Source organism: Rhinolophus ferrumequinum, chromosome 5 (genome assembly GCF_004115265.2).
Source record: "Rhinolophus ferrumequinum isolate MPI-CBG mRhiFer1 chromosome 5, mRhiFer1_v1.p, whole genome shotgun sequence".
NCBI classification, from domain to species: Eukaryota; Metazoa; Chordata; class Mammalia; order Chiroptera; family Rhinolophidae; genus Rhinolophus; species Rhinolophus ferrumequinum.
Window position 1 is genome coordinate 47,105,726 of NC_046288.1, and position 10,874 is coordinate 47,116,599.

Genomic DNA, 10,874 nt, shown 5'->3' on the forward strand with positions numbered 1-10,874 from the left:
AGTGTCTGACAACATAGTGTGTTTTATTTATTTGCACCTTCCCCCAGTAAGACGGAAGCTCTCATATAAAAGCGGGCACTTCATCGTTTGTCCTCAGACCCTAGAGGGGTGCGGGGCACATCATCAGCACTAATATATATTTGATGAAGGAATGATCTCAATTTACATTTCCCCACAATTCCCATTTTTACAAGAACTCTTTAAATTCTCACTGTGCCTACTGTATTTACATTCACTTCTCAGAAGAGCCCATTGTTTCATGTAAACCTGGATGGAGAGATTGCCAATACAGCTTGTTGATAATCCTTATGCAGATTAGTAACAAAGGCCAAAAAGTTATAAAATTGTATTTTTTCACTCCTTAGTGCAGGAATTAATTCCAGCTATAATATTCGGACAGCTCGGTGTAAAGGTCCAGTAAAATACCTGCCTGTGCCCTATTGGGCCTGCAGATTATCCATGAAACATTTTAAGGACAGGCTGGCTTTCACCTTCTAGGAAATTGCACTCATAGACAGCAATAGCAACCAATGAATCATGTAATATTCCCTATTTCTAAGCACTTTGAATTTTCAAAAATGTGTTTACATCCATTTATTGTAAATATAATAAATGAAAATAAACATAAATGTTAGTCTGTAAAAAGTTTAATTAAGAAGACAATTACAGTCCCTTACCTGCCAGAGAGATACATGTAAGTCAAAAGCAAGTGCAAATGGAACAGGAGCTATTTTAACAAAATCAGCACATCGTATTTATTATCTTTTAGTGAGTTTTAACTTAAGAACATTTAAAAAAATTCTTTTTGTCCTTACCTGAATCATTTTAATCCCCATTTTATAGCTGAGGAAACAGAGATACAGGGAAATTAGGGTAAATTGCCCAGGAATTTTGGAAGAATAGCTAGTACACTCAGTGCATTGCTTGGCAAGTGATTACTGCTTGATAAGTATTAGTGGTTTTGACATATTTCTTTATTAATTGAAAAATAAATATAGTATTTTTGAAATAGCCCGCATGTTAGTTCCTCTTCATTTATTTATTTTGGGAAAGGGGAAGTATTCAAACAAACCCATTTCTACTTTTCTAGCTGCGCTGCTGATGGAGAAAGAGGGAAGTTTCCCAGACAAGCCCACAGAGCTTCCTATACTCGGCTTCACGATGCCTTTTTCACAGTGAGTTATTTGAGAAACTAAAAACATCTACAGTCATAAAACTAAAGTACTTAAGCCCCAGGTGGAGAAGGCAGGAAATGAAAGCTATGTTTCCTTTCTGCTTCTAACCTATTGGTGTAATTCAGGGGTGTCCAAACTTTGTTCAACGGTTTTCACCAAGGGCCATATGCGGTAAAATACACAAACAGCCGGGCCACTCACTCGAGGTGAAGTACGTATTGCCTCACCTGGTTTATTTAAACTAAATATATTTTTGGAATTTGCTGCGGGCCAATTAAAAAAGGATTGCGGGCCACAGTTGGCCCGCGGGCCACAGTTTGGACACCCCTGGTGTAATTGAAATGTTCCTGTAAATCTTTAGTGTCTATGTTTTCCCAGATTTCAGTGGTGACAACACAATTTTTCTTACTGACTCTACAGATACTCTGAAGAATAATACAGTAATTGTGTCCAAGGTTGTGAGTAAATGTTTGTCTGTTGAGCTCTTTGACTAAAAGAGTATTCCCAGATATAAACAAGTAACGGTCAATAAATAGCTAATATTTGTTAACTGCTCCCTGTGGGCCAGGCGTTGAACAAAGTGCTTGCCGTATATCATCTCATTTAATGCCCACAAAATAACCTCACAAATAGTGTGCATATCCTTGTATACGGTTATGTAACTGACTAGGGCATATCATGAAAGCATTTCTGGATGTAAAAACTCTCAAACATTTGACTCTTATTCATGAAATTTCATGTTTACTCATCTGTAAAGAATGGGGAAAACAAGCATTAAAATAGAGTAAGTGAACTTGTTTTTACTGTTTTTCCAGAATCAATTACTGTCCCCTCTGTATCATTATAACATACAATGTAGGAGAAAGGGCCATGCATTAAATCCCACCTCTGCCTTTACCCTGTCCTTTTACCCAAAAGAGTCTAATTTCGTCTTCCAACCTCCGTTCTTGGAAAATAAAAGAGTTAGCCTAGTTACCTCTGAAGTAACTTTCTGTTCAATTATTCAATGACATAATTTTCCCCCTGAAGACTCTCTCTGTCTTACATGATAACTTGAATAATAGACCCAAGTCACAGAGAGTTAGTTCTAGGTGCACAAATTATCTTTGTCCCCAAAACTAGCAACAAAGACAAGATACGCGGATCTGTGCAAGCCACTCTATCTGATAAGCCCAGGTCACATGATGAACTTACTTTTTACAAGCACTAACGTAATGCAGACAATAATGTAATTTAAGAAAAAAATTTGGTGAGATTAAAGCACTCTCCTACAAGTTATCAAGAAGCAAGCAACCAAAATGTAGCTATTAAAATGATTTGTGTATTTATATTTTTGAATATTTTGAAAATATATTAATCTGAAGATGTGTGTTTTCTTCATGAAGTCTAAAAAGAGGAGATTTTGGAGAATAAGAATGTGTCAGAAAACTTCCAGTACTACAGGGAACTGATAATAGCAAACACTGATAATTTGTGTGGCTTATGTACCTGGTACTCACTCAACGTTTTAATTTGCCAAGGTCTCAAAACCAGCAAGCCAGATCCATTATTTAACAGTGATAGATATTTAGACATATATGTATATCTCGTATATTTCTTATTCTGTCAGGCTTCCTTTTGCTGACACTATTTCTTAGGATTATTCAACGTTCTTTAGCCTTACTGTACATATCAAGTAAATTTCTGATCTAAATTCTTTCTCCTAAGCAGGTTTTTTCACCATTTTATTCTAGAAATTGATTTTGCATGCCTTCATATCAAATATGAAAGAATTCTGGCCTTTCACGCTGGTCTGTAATGCAAAGAGAGGAAATTGCTTAGAACAAAGGAAATCCTGTTTCTGCTAACACAAGTAACATCTGCTGCCCTGTGTCTACAAGGCAAACAGCTCTAGTGAAAGGAAAACTCTAAGAGATGACTGGAAAAATTAGATGAAGCTTCGATCCTTTAGAGTGCAGACTTATACAAGAATATTAAAATATATACAGTTTGTTTAAGCAAAGAACAAGCAATTTTCATTTACACCAATGTAACAAAAAGATCCAGAAAACAATGAACAAAGTTACGCTAAAAAAATATTTTTCTGGCCTCTAAGATATAGTTTTGTTCCATGAGTACTTCGGTTCTTCCTGAGTCTGAGTCACATGGAGAGAAAGTATCAGCTGTTTCCAAAATTCTGGGACCTTGTCCACAAGGCTGTTTAAGTGGTATGTTTCCTGGAACTGTGTACATTTTGTTGATGGAAACAGTTTCAATAGCTCATGGGAAGCATGGGCCTCAATTAGGATGAATCACAAGAGTCTGGGGAAAAGATCCCATATTGTCACTAGGCCTGGGGCTTGGAAGAATTTATATAAACGGTTAAAAATTTGTCATTTCTGTACACCACTGAAAGATGATGTGTAAATGAGATTCTGTAAAGAACTGCATGCTTCCTAAATATTAACATGGTCCCTATGGCTCTTGTAACAAACATCAGTGATCACAGCATCTTTGTTTAATTGTTGCTAGGGTGGTTCTGACCATTTGGCAACTCCCTTCCTTTCTCAAAATCCATTTTATTTTCTCTCAAAGTTTTATGTTCTTTGAAAGAGAGCAACCTTCCTCAATCAAATACTTCTGTTTAATCAAGGGATTAAAAAATATACATGTAAATGAGTAATTGACATGAGATGATCACTCAACATGCATGCAACAAACATGTCTTGAACACTGGTCTCAGCATTAGAAGATGTCACCTATCAACATTTATTTATATGACACGTGCTTTTTGGTGTCGAGTAAGAATACTTGAAAAGAAAAACCTTTGTAAGACAATTTTCAGGTTTCCAAGTAAAGTAACGAACAGGTGCAAGTCTTCCCTTGCCTGTGAAGATTTATCCTTCTATTGATTACGCCCTTTGTTAAAATGGCCCACTTCTCTATAATTTGATGCAACCCTTGGAGAGAGGATTTGCTAAACAACCGACAAGAATTTTGTGAGTTATTTGGCAAATGTGTTTCTTAACATATTCGAATACATTTATATTTTGGTTTTTCACTGGTTCGTGAAATATTGAGCGACCTCATTCAATATCCAAAATGGCCAGGTCAAGGAGCGGACGTTAGATTAATGGAGATTTACTAATTACACACACTTTGTTAGGTTCAATTCGAAAACACAGGCTTTCCTTTCTGCACATGAATAGAAATTCATATGAAATTATATGTTATGTTGACTAACACTTCATGTTAATATGCTACTATGTTTTTGTAAATGTTCAGAATCAAATCTTTGTCTTTTATTGCTTTGGATGTAGTGGTAATCCTACTTCAATTTAAAATTCTACTTGTTGCCTGTTTTAAAACAGCAGGATAGAGAGAAGTAAGCTCTGAACTACAACAGTCTGTTCAGTTACACAGCTCAAGCAAATTAGCCACCAAGATTAAGCCGCTGTTCATGGTTCATTTTTTTCAGTTTTAGCAAATGCAAAGCATTAAATAAAAAAAAAATCAAAGGCATCTTTTATCAAAGTCAAAGGCATCTTTTAACACCCTTAGAAGTTCAAAAAGTGAAGTTTGAACTTAAGCCAGTTGAGCGTTTAGTTAGTTCTCATTCTTTGTATCCTGTTTATTAAGCCCTGTTTACAAATTCAAAGAAGAAGGATACCGAATTTTCCGGAAAATGTGCTTGAAAAAAAAAAAGTATTTAAGCTTTTTCCTGAATTATCTTAAGAATTATATGATGGAAATGCTGAAATTAAATGTACGGACTGATGTGCAGAAACTGAAAAGTCACAATTCTTATACATTTTTTACTGAACATTTTAAAAATTGCTTTCTCTTTTTTATGATTCATACCTTGTTTAACTCCTATCATTTAAATGTCCGAACTTAACCATTTATATAAATTCTTCCAAACTCCAGGCCTATTGACAATTCTGGATCTTTTCCCCATTCTAAACTGTTCTTTGTAAAGCAACTGATTAAGTGTGACATGTTAACAACTCATGGTAATAATATCCCCAAACCCCACTGAAAAGATAGTAAACTTATACAAAAGGAACAGTCAGCAAGGACAAATAGAAATGGGAGGTATCAAGTATAGGAAACATTTCAAAAAATTTTTTGGCAGACAGGAAGCAAGTGGAGGGTGGCCCTTGATTGAACCCGTATAGTGAAAGTTATGACCCTAGTTTTCCTAAAGGTGGGAGAAGGACATATACTGAGGAGATGCCATCCCAATAATCCCTAAGAACCCGTGACACACCAGGGCCCCATGACCTACAAAAGTGGACTTCAGAGTTAGGATAGAGTTAGGGGTTGGATAAAAGTCAGCAAGGAAATCACTGGACCCCTGTTGCCCTATCCTTTCTCAACCCCCACTGCCCACCGACCAACCCTCAGTCTTCAGTGAAAAGGAGTGGGGAGAATCTTGGGGAAACAGAGACCATGCACTATAGGGGATATAAAATTGAGTAGTCTAATTATTGAATAATCTTATAAATATGTAGTTTCGGAAAATAATTTCCGTAAAAACTTAAAGTGAGAAAATTGCAGTCAATTCAAATATCTGGTAAGCTTATTTCATAATAATGATAGTTGGCGGGTCTTTTAAGGCACACGGCAAATCTATAATGCAGATATTATTAGACCCAGATGAGAAAATTAAGGCTTGGAGTGATTAAGTAGCTTACCCAAGGTCATACAGCTATTAGGCAGTGGTTCTATACTCAAATTCAGTTCTGTTGATTATAAGCTTGTGCTCTTACAACTATCCAAATATGCTGCTTCACAAAGATTTGGTTTATAACCACTGCACAGAGAGAAGATTCTTCAGGATAAAGAAAGAAGTGTTGTGGGACATTTCTAACAAGATTAAAACTTCTAATTACTTCATTGTTTAATGTACTTCAAATAATATCATTTTCCTCCTAGAACTGCAAATACACACAATTAAATTTCAAAAAAGAAGTTAAACTGAACAATGTTGGTTAATCTTACCAAGAGTTTCTTATCTTTTTTCCGTTAGTCATTTCCTCAGAGACTGTTTTCCTCTGTGTCTAATGTATTCTGGACTCATTGTCCCGTGATAAAAATATTGCTCTGCCTAATAGTTGGGACCAAAGTACTTAGTATGATTTCTATCCATTTTAATATGAGCTTAATATTTTTGTATTCTTTACCAACCTTTGTCAGGTAGTCTAAATAGCAATTTACATATGCATATATGAAAAGTTCCCATTTTCTCTGTAGGAATAGTTGGGCGGAGCCAACCCTGAGTTAGGGGTGGGGGATGGAGAATTGGTAGGATGGGTGGGGGCCTGGATTTGTGGGAAGATCTAGAAGGACAAACTTTACATCATATTTTTTGTCCACGTGCCACATCCAGCATTTTTAGCCACGTTAAATAAAATGAAAAGTATATCAAGAACAAACGTATGGATGGGGGAGAGAATCTGCACAAGAAAATGATTTGTGAAGATGATATGCAAATGTGGGAGGGGCAGTGTCACCTGATAGAACTCAGATGATGTTAAGGACTGGGGTACAGTCCTTGAACATGTCCTAACTTCCGTAGCCTGTTAGCAGCAGCTGGGAAGCTGTTCCTCCACCACTCACCATGCGCTTGCCCAGTTGGGAAGACCCTTATACATTATGAAAATGCTCTATATCAATTATGCCACATATCTTTTCCTTGCATTAGAGTTTTGTGATATCTGCTACACAGATTCCTGACAAAGTGTGTTAGGTGTTTAGATTTACAATCTATGTAAAATGCAGGAAAATTCAACCTTTTTAAAGGCCCACAATGAAATCCACAGAGCATTTTAAAATGAATTGCCTCATAATCTTTCTCTTTTTATTGTATTCTGCTTTATTTCTCTTTTTCTATCTCATTTTCTCTTTCTTATAGAGATATTTTTAACATTTCAAAGTCAAAGCACATTTTTTTAGTGAGAAAAAGAAATTTGTTATGCTGGTGGTGATAAATTTGTAACTTTATTGGTAAATTTAATTTACCAAGTCACTGTGCAAAATTTGTGATTATATGCTATGGATGAAAAAAATCGGTTTAGCTCTTCATGCATATAATAATAATATTCGGACAAAAGCAAGAGAACAAAGGATTTTCTTCAATTCATTTGGCCATTTTTCCTTTTCCTCCATAGTAAATATTTTGTACAGAAATCTTTGTACAACCTTTTTTTTTAGAGTATACTTTCCCATCATTTTATTTAGGACTTGACAATGTGATTTCCTGTGCCCAGTGTAATACTCACAGATGTGATACAACCAGAGGCCTTAAATATGCTTGCAGTTTGGATTTTCTTTCTGTACTCCTGGGCTCTGCAGTAAGAAGAACACGCCCTGGGTAGCCGCTGGTCCCAGAATGAAAACAAAGGCTGAAGCAGAACTAGCCCAGCTTCCTTGTAGTCTACTTACCAGTGAGGATGCTAAAACGTTTGTTGTTCTCAGCCACTGAGAAATTGTTATGCAGCAGTATGGCAGCAATAGCTGACCGAATATCAGTGTGATCCTGTCAGCCAATTACAAGAAGAGGAGAAATGTTAAAATAAAAAATAACATATGAAAATATACTGCTCCTTTTCAAGAGAAGAGGTATCCTAGAGGTATTCCTTCTTCCAAGAGAAGAGGAATACTTTGCGTATAAATAATTGGCAAGGTTGTCAAGAGAAGTGACAGCTTCCAGCAAACCAGCCAGTATAGCAGAGTATGTAAGAGGCAAAGTCAGAACAATCAATATTTCTTCAAGAAATTAACAGTTATTGAATTAGTCAGGGTTCTCAGGGTTTATACATATTATATATTAATTATATATATAATATACAGGGGGTGCCAAAACAATGTATACACATGACTTGTATTCATCTTTTGTTATCGGTATATATCGTGTATTATAATTTTAATACAGTTTTTTCCTTTCTTAAAATGTGTATACATTTTTTTGGTGGATAGATAGATAGATAGAGATAGATAGATAGATAGATAGATGAGAGAGAGAGAGAGAGAGAGAGAGATTAGAAGGAATTGGCTCATGTAGTTATGGAGGTTGCAAAGGTCAAAGTGGACCGGGTGGGCTGGCAGGGTGGAGACTAGGAGAGCCAATGCTGCAGATGAAGTCCAAAGGCCATCTGCTGGAGAATTCTCTCTTGCTCAAGGAAGCTGGTCTTTTTGTTCTATTCAGACCTTTGATTGGATGAACCCAGCCATGTTAGGGAGGGTCATATGCTTTCCTCAAAGTCCACAGATTTAAATGTTAATCTCATCCAAAACCACCTTCACCGAAACACTCGGAATAATGATTGGGCACCATGTGGCCCAGTCAAGTTGACACATAAGATGAACAATCACAGTCATTTTGAGATTAGTATTGATTATAAGGCTAAACTTCGTGTTTTGAATCTAAGGTAACCAGAGTATACAGCAAGACAAGCCTGATATAAGGGCATTGAAGTCATCACATGAGGAAGACTGGGTCCTGGGCCAGGCAGAGTCCAATAGGAGACTGTGTGTCAATTATTTTAACAGAGAGAACTTAAGAAAAAGAAATACTAACTAGGTATTGAAGGACTGTAAATGCGTGAAGATTACCTTAAATGATCATGGAATTAGCTTATGCAGGAAGCAGTTACCACCTCTGATCTGGAGGAGCAAAGTGAAAGGGGTTGACATTATTTTAAGGTATAAGCTGGAAGCAAATGCCCGTGTTGCTGAAACTCAGACCCCTGAGACCATGGGGCTGGGATGCAAACCTCTGAGGGGGACACCAGTTAGCTGACGCAAGTGTCCCTGAGAGGCCATGGTGAAGCTGGTCCTGTGAGTGTTAGAAAAACTGAGAACTGGAATCAAGAGCTATAGCTGGAATGAACTGCCACTTCCCAGGCAAAGAAGTGTTGCTGGGTGACACTCAGAGGTTCAGCAAGCAAACAGGAAGAGAAAAAGTAAATCCCTCCTTCCTCCTTCAGTGCAAAGTCTCTCCCTAGTGTTGTCTCTTGACGGAGCCTAACAGGCTGCTAGCTGGCCAAGGAGAAAGGTGGTTCACAGGACCCCAGCCCAGTTCCCACTGGGTTTGTAGCTGGGAGACATTAGCTTGAAAACAGGCAAAGAGTCCCTTGTAGCATAATCCCCAAAATGTGATACATGCACCCAGGAGATGCATAAGACAATCCACTAGGGAAAAGGAAGAAATCTATTTACATTTTTAATCTAAAATATATATATAAGCAAGAAAACTTTATTAATGTTTAAAATGCAGATTGAGAGTGAAAGCTCTCTTTGAGAACATTAAGATGAGGGAAAATGAAAATAAAGAATGCAGCCAAGAGAAAAAAAATTAAACAAAACAGCAGGAGGGAAATTGGTGTTGCTAAAATGCAATACTTACACGTACAATGGCGAGGAAAAGGAGCAAACTGAGGGTTGCTAGATGGGCGGGAGGGGTGGGGGGTGGGGGGGAGTGTGAGGGGATTGGAGGGCAGTCGGTGACCACAGGATGGCCACGGGGTTTGAAAATTAATCTGGGGAACGTAATTTGGTGGTTACCAGAGCGTAAGGGGGTTAGGGGGTGGGGGATGAGGGTGAGGGGGATCAAATGTATGGTGATGGAAGGGGAGCTGACTCTGGGTGGTGAACACACAGTGTGATTTATGGATGATGTGATACAGAATTGCACACCTGAAATCTATGTAATTTTACTAACAATTGTCACCCCAATAAATTAAAAATAAATTAATTAAAAATAAATAAATAAATAAAATAAAATAAAAAAACAGTAACTGAGAAATTTTTTTGTACAAGTAAGACATGTTTGCACAAACGGACACTAAAGAAAGTCAATTAGAGTCCTTTGAATTATTTTTTGGATCTGAGAATTATGGCCTGCCCCAGGCTCAAATTTGCCCGTTATTTCTCTAATCTGGTGGTATCTGTATTAGTAGCAATTAGTTAAAAGATAACTGAGAGAAAGGGGGTTGGTTGCTGAGGATGGAAGGTAGTCTTCCCTAAGACAGACAGCCTTGCGTTGAGTTAGTCTTGAACAGAGCCAGAGTCGTAGAAATGATGATTAGTAGATGAGCTAGAAGAGGGACAGAGGCCAGCCCACAAAAGGTCATGCATGACTTGATAGAAAATACAGAAGCCGGTGAAAACTCCATGTATCCTTCTCCTTGAGAACTCTGCCAGGTGCCAGAACCATGCTCTACCACTGTTTCTTGGGTATGGATTCAGAATTAAACCTTGATTTCATATCTAAATGCAACCAGGGTGTGGGGGACAAGCACATTCACATCTTTAGTATATTAGTGGTCATTTAGAACAACCAAAAGACCCCTTTGGATTCTCTCTTTCGAGATTAGGCATCATCCAAGTTAATATACCTTTGTTGAGCATAACTAGCCAAACTTCAAGATGAGAAAGTTCAGGGAAGCAGAAAAGCATTCCAGGCAGAGGGAATGTTTGAATAGACACTAAAGTAAGAATGAAGGAGACATTTAATACGTAAACCACAGGAGCCTGGTGGGCTGAGGGGTGAGGGTGAGGGTGGAGGCACCTATCTGGTGGATTATCTGAGCCTAATCCACCAGCCGAAAATGCTGGGACTTTATGCCCCAAGGCAGTGAGGGATCACCGAAGGGTTTTAAGTAGGGAAGTGACATTTTTGGTTTGTGACCAATCACTGTGGTCAGTATGGATTGG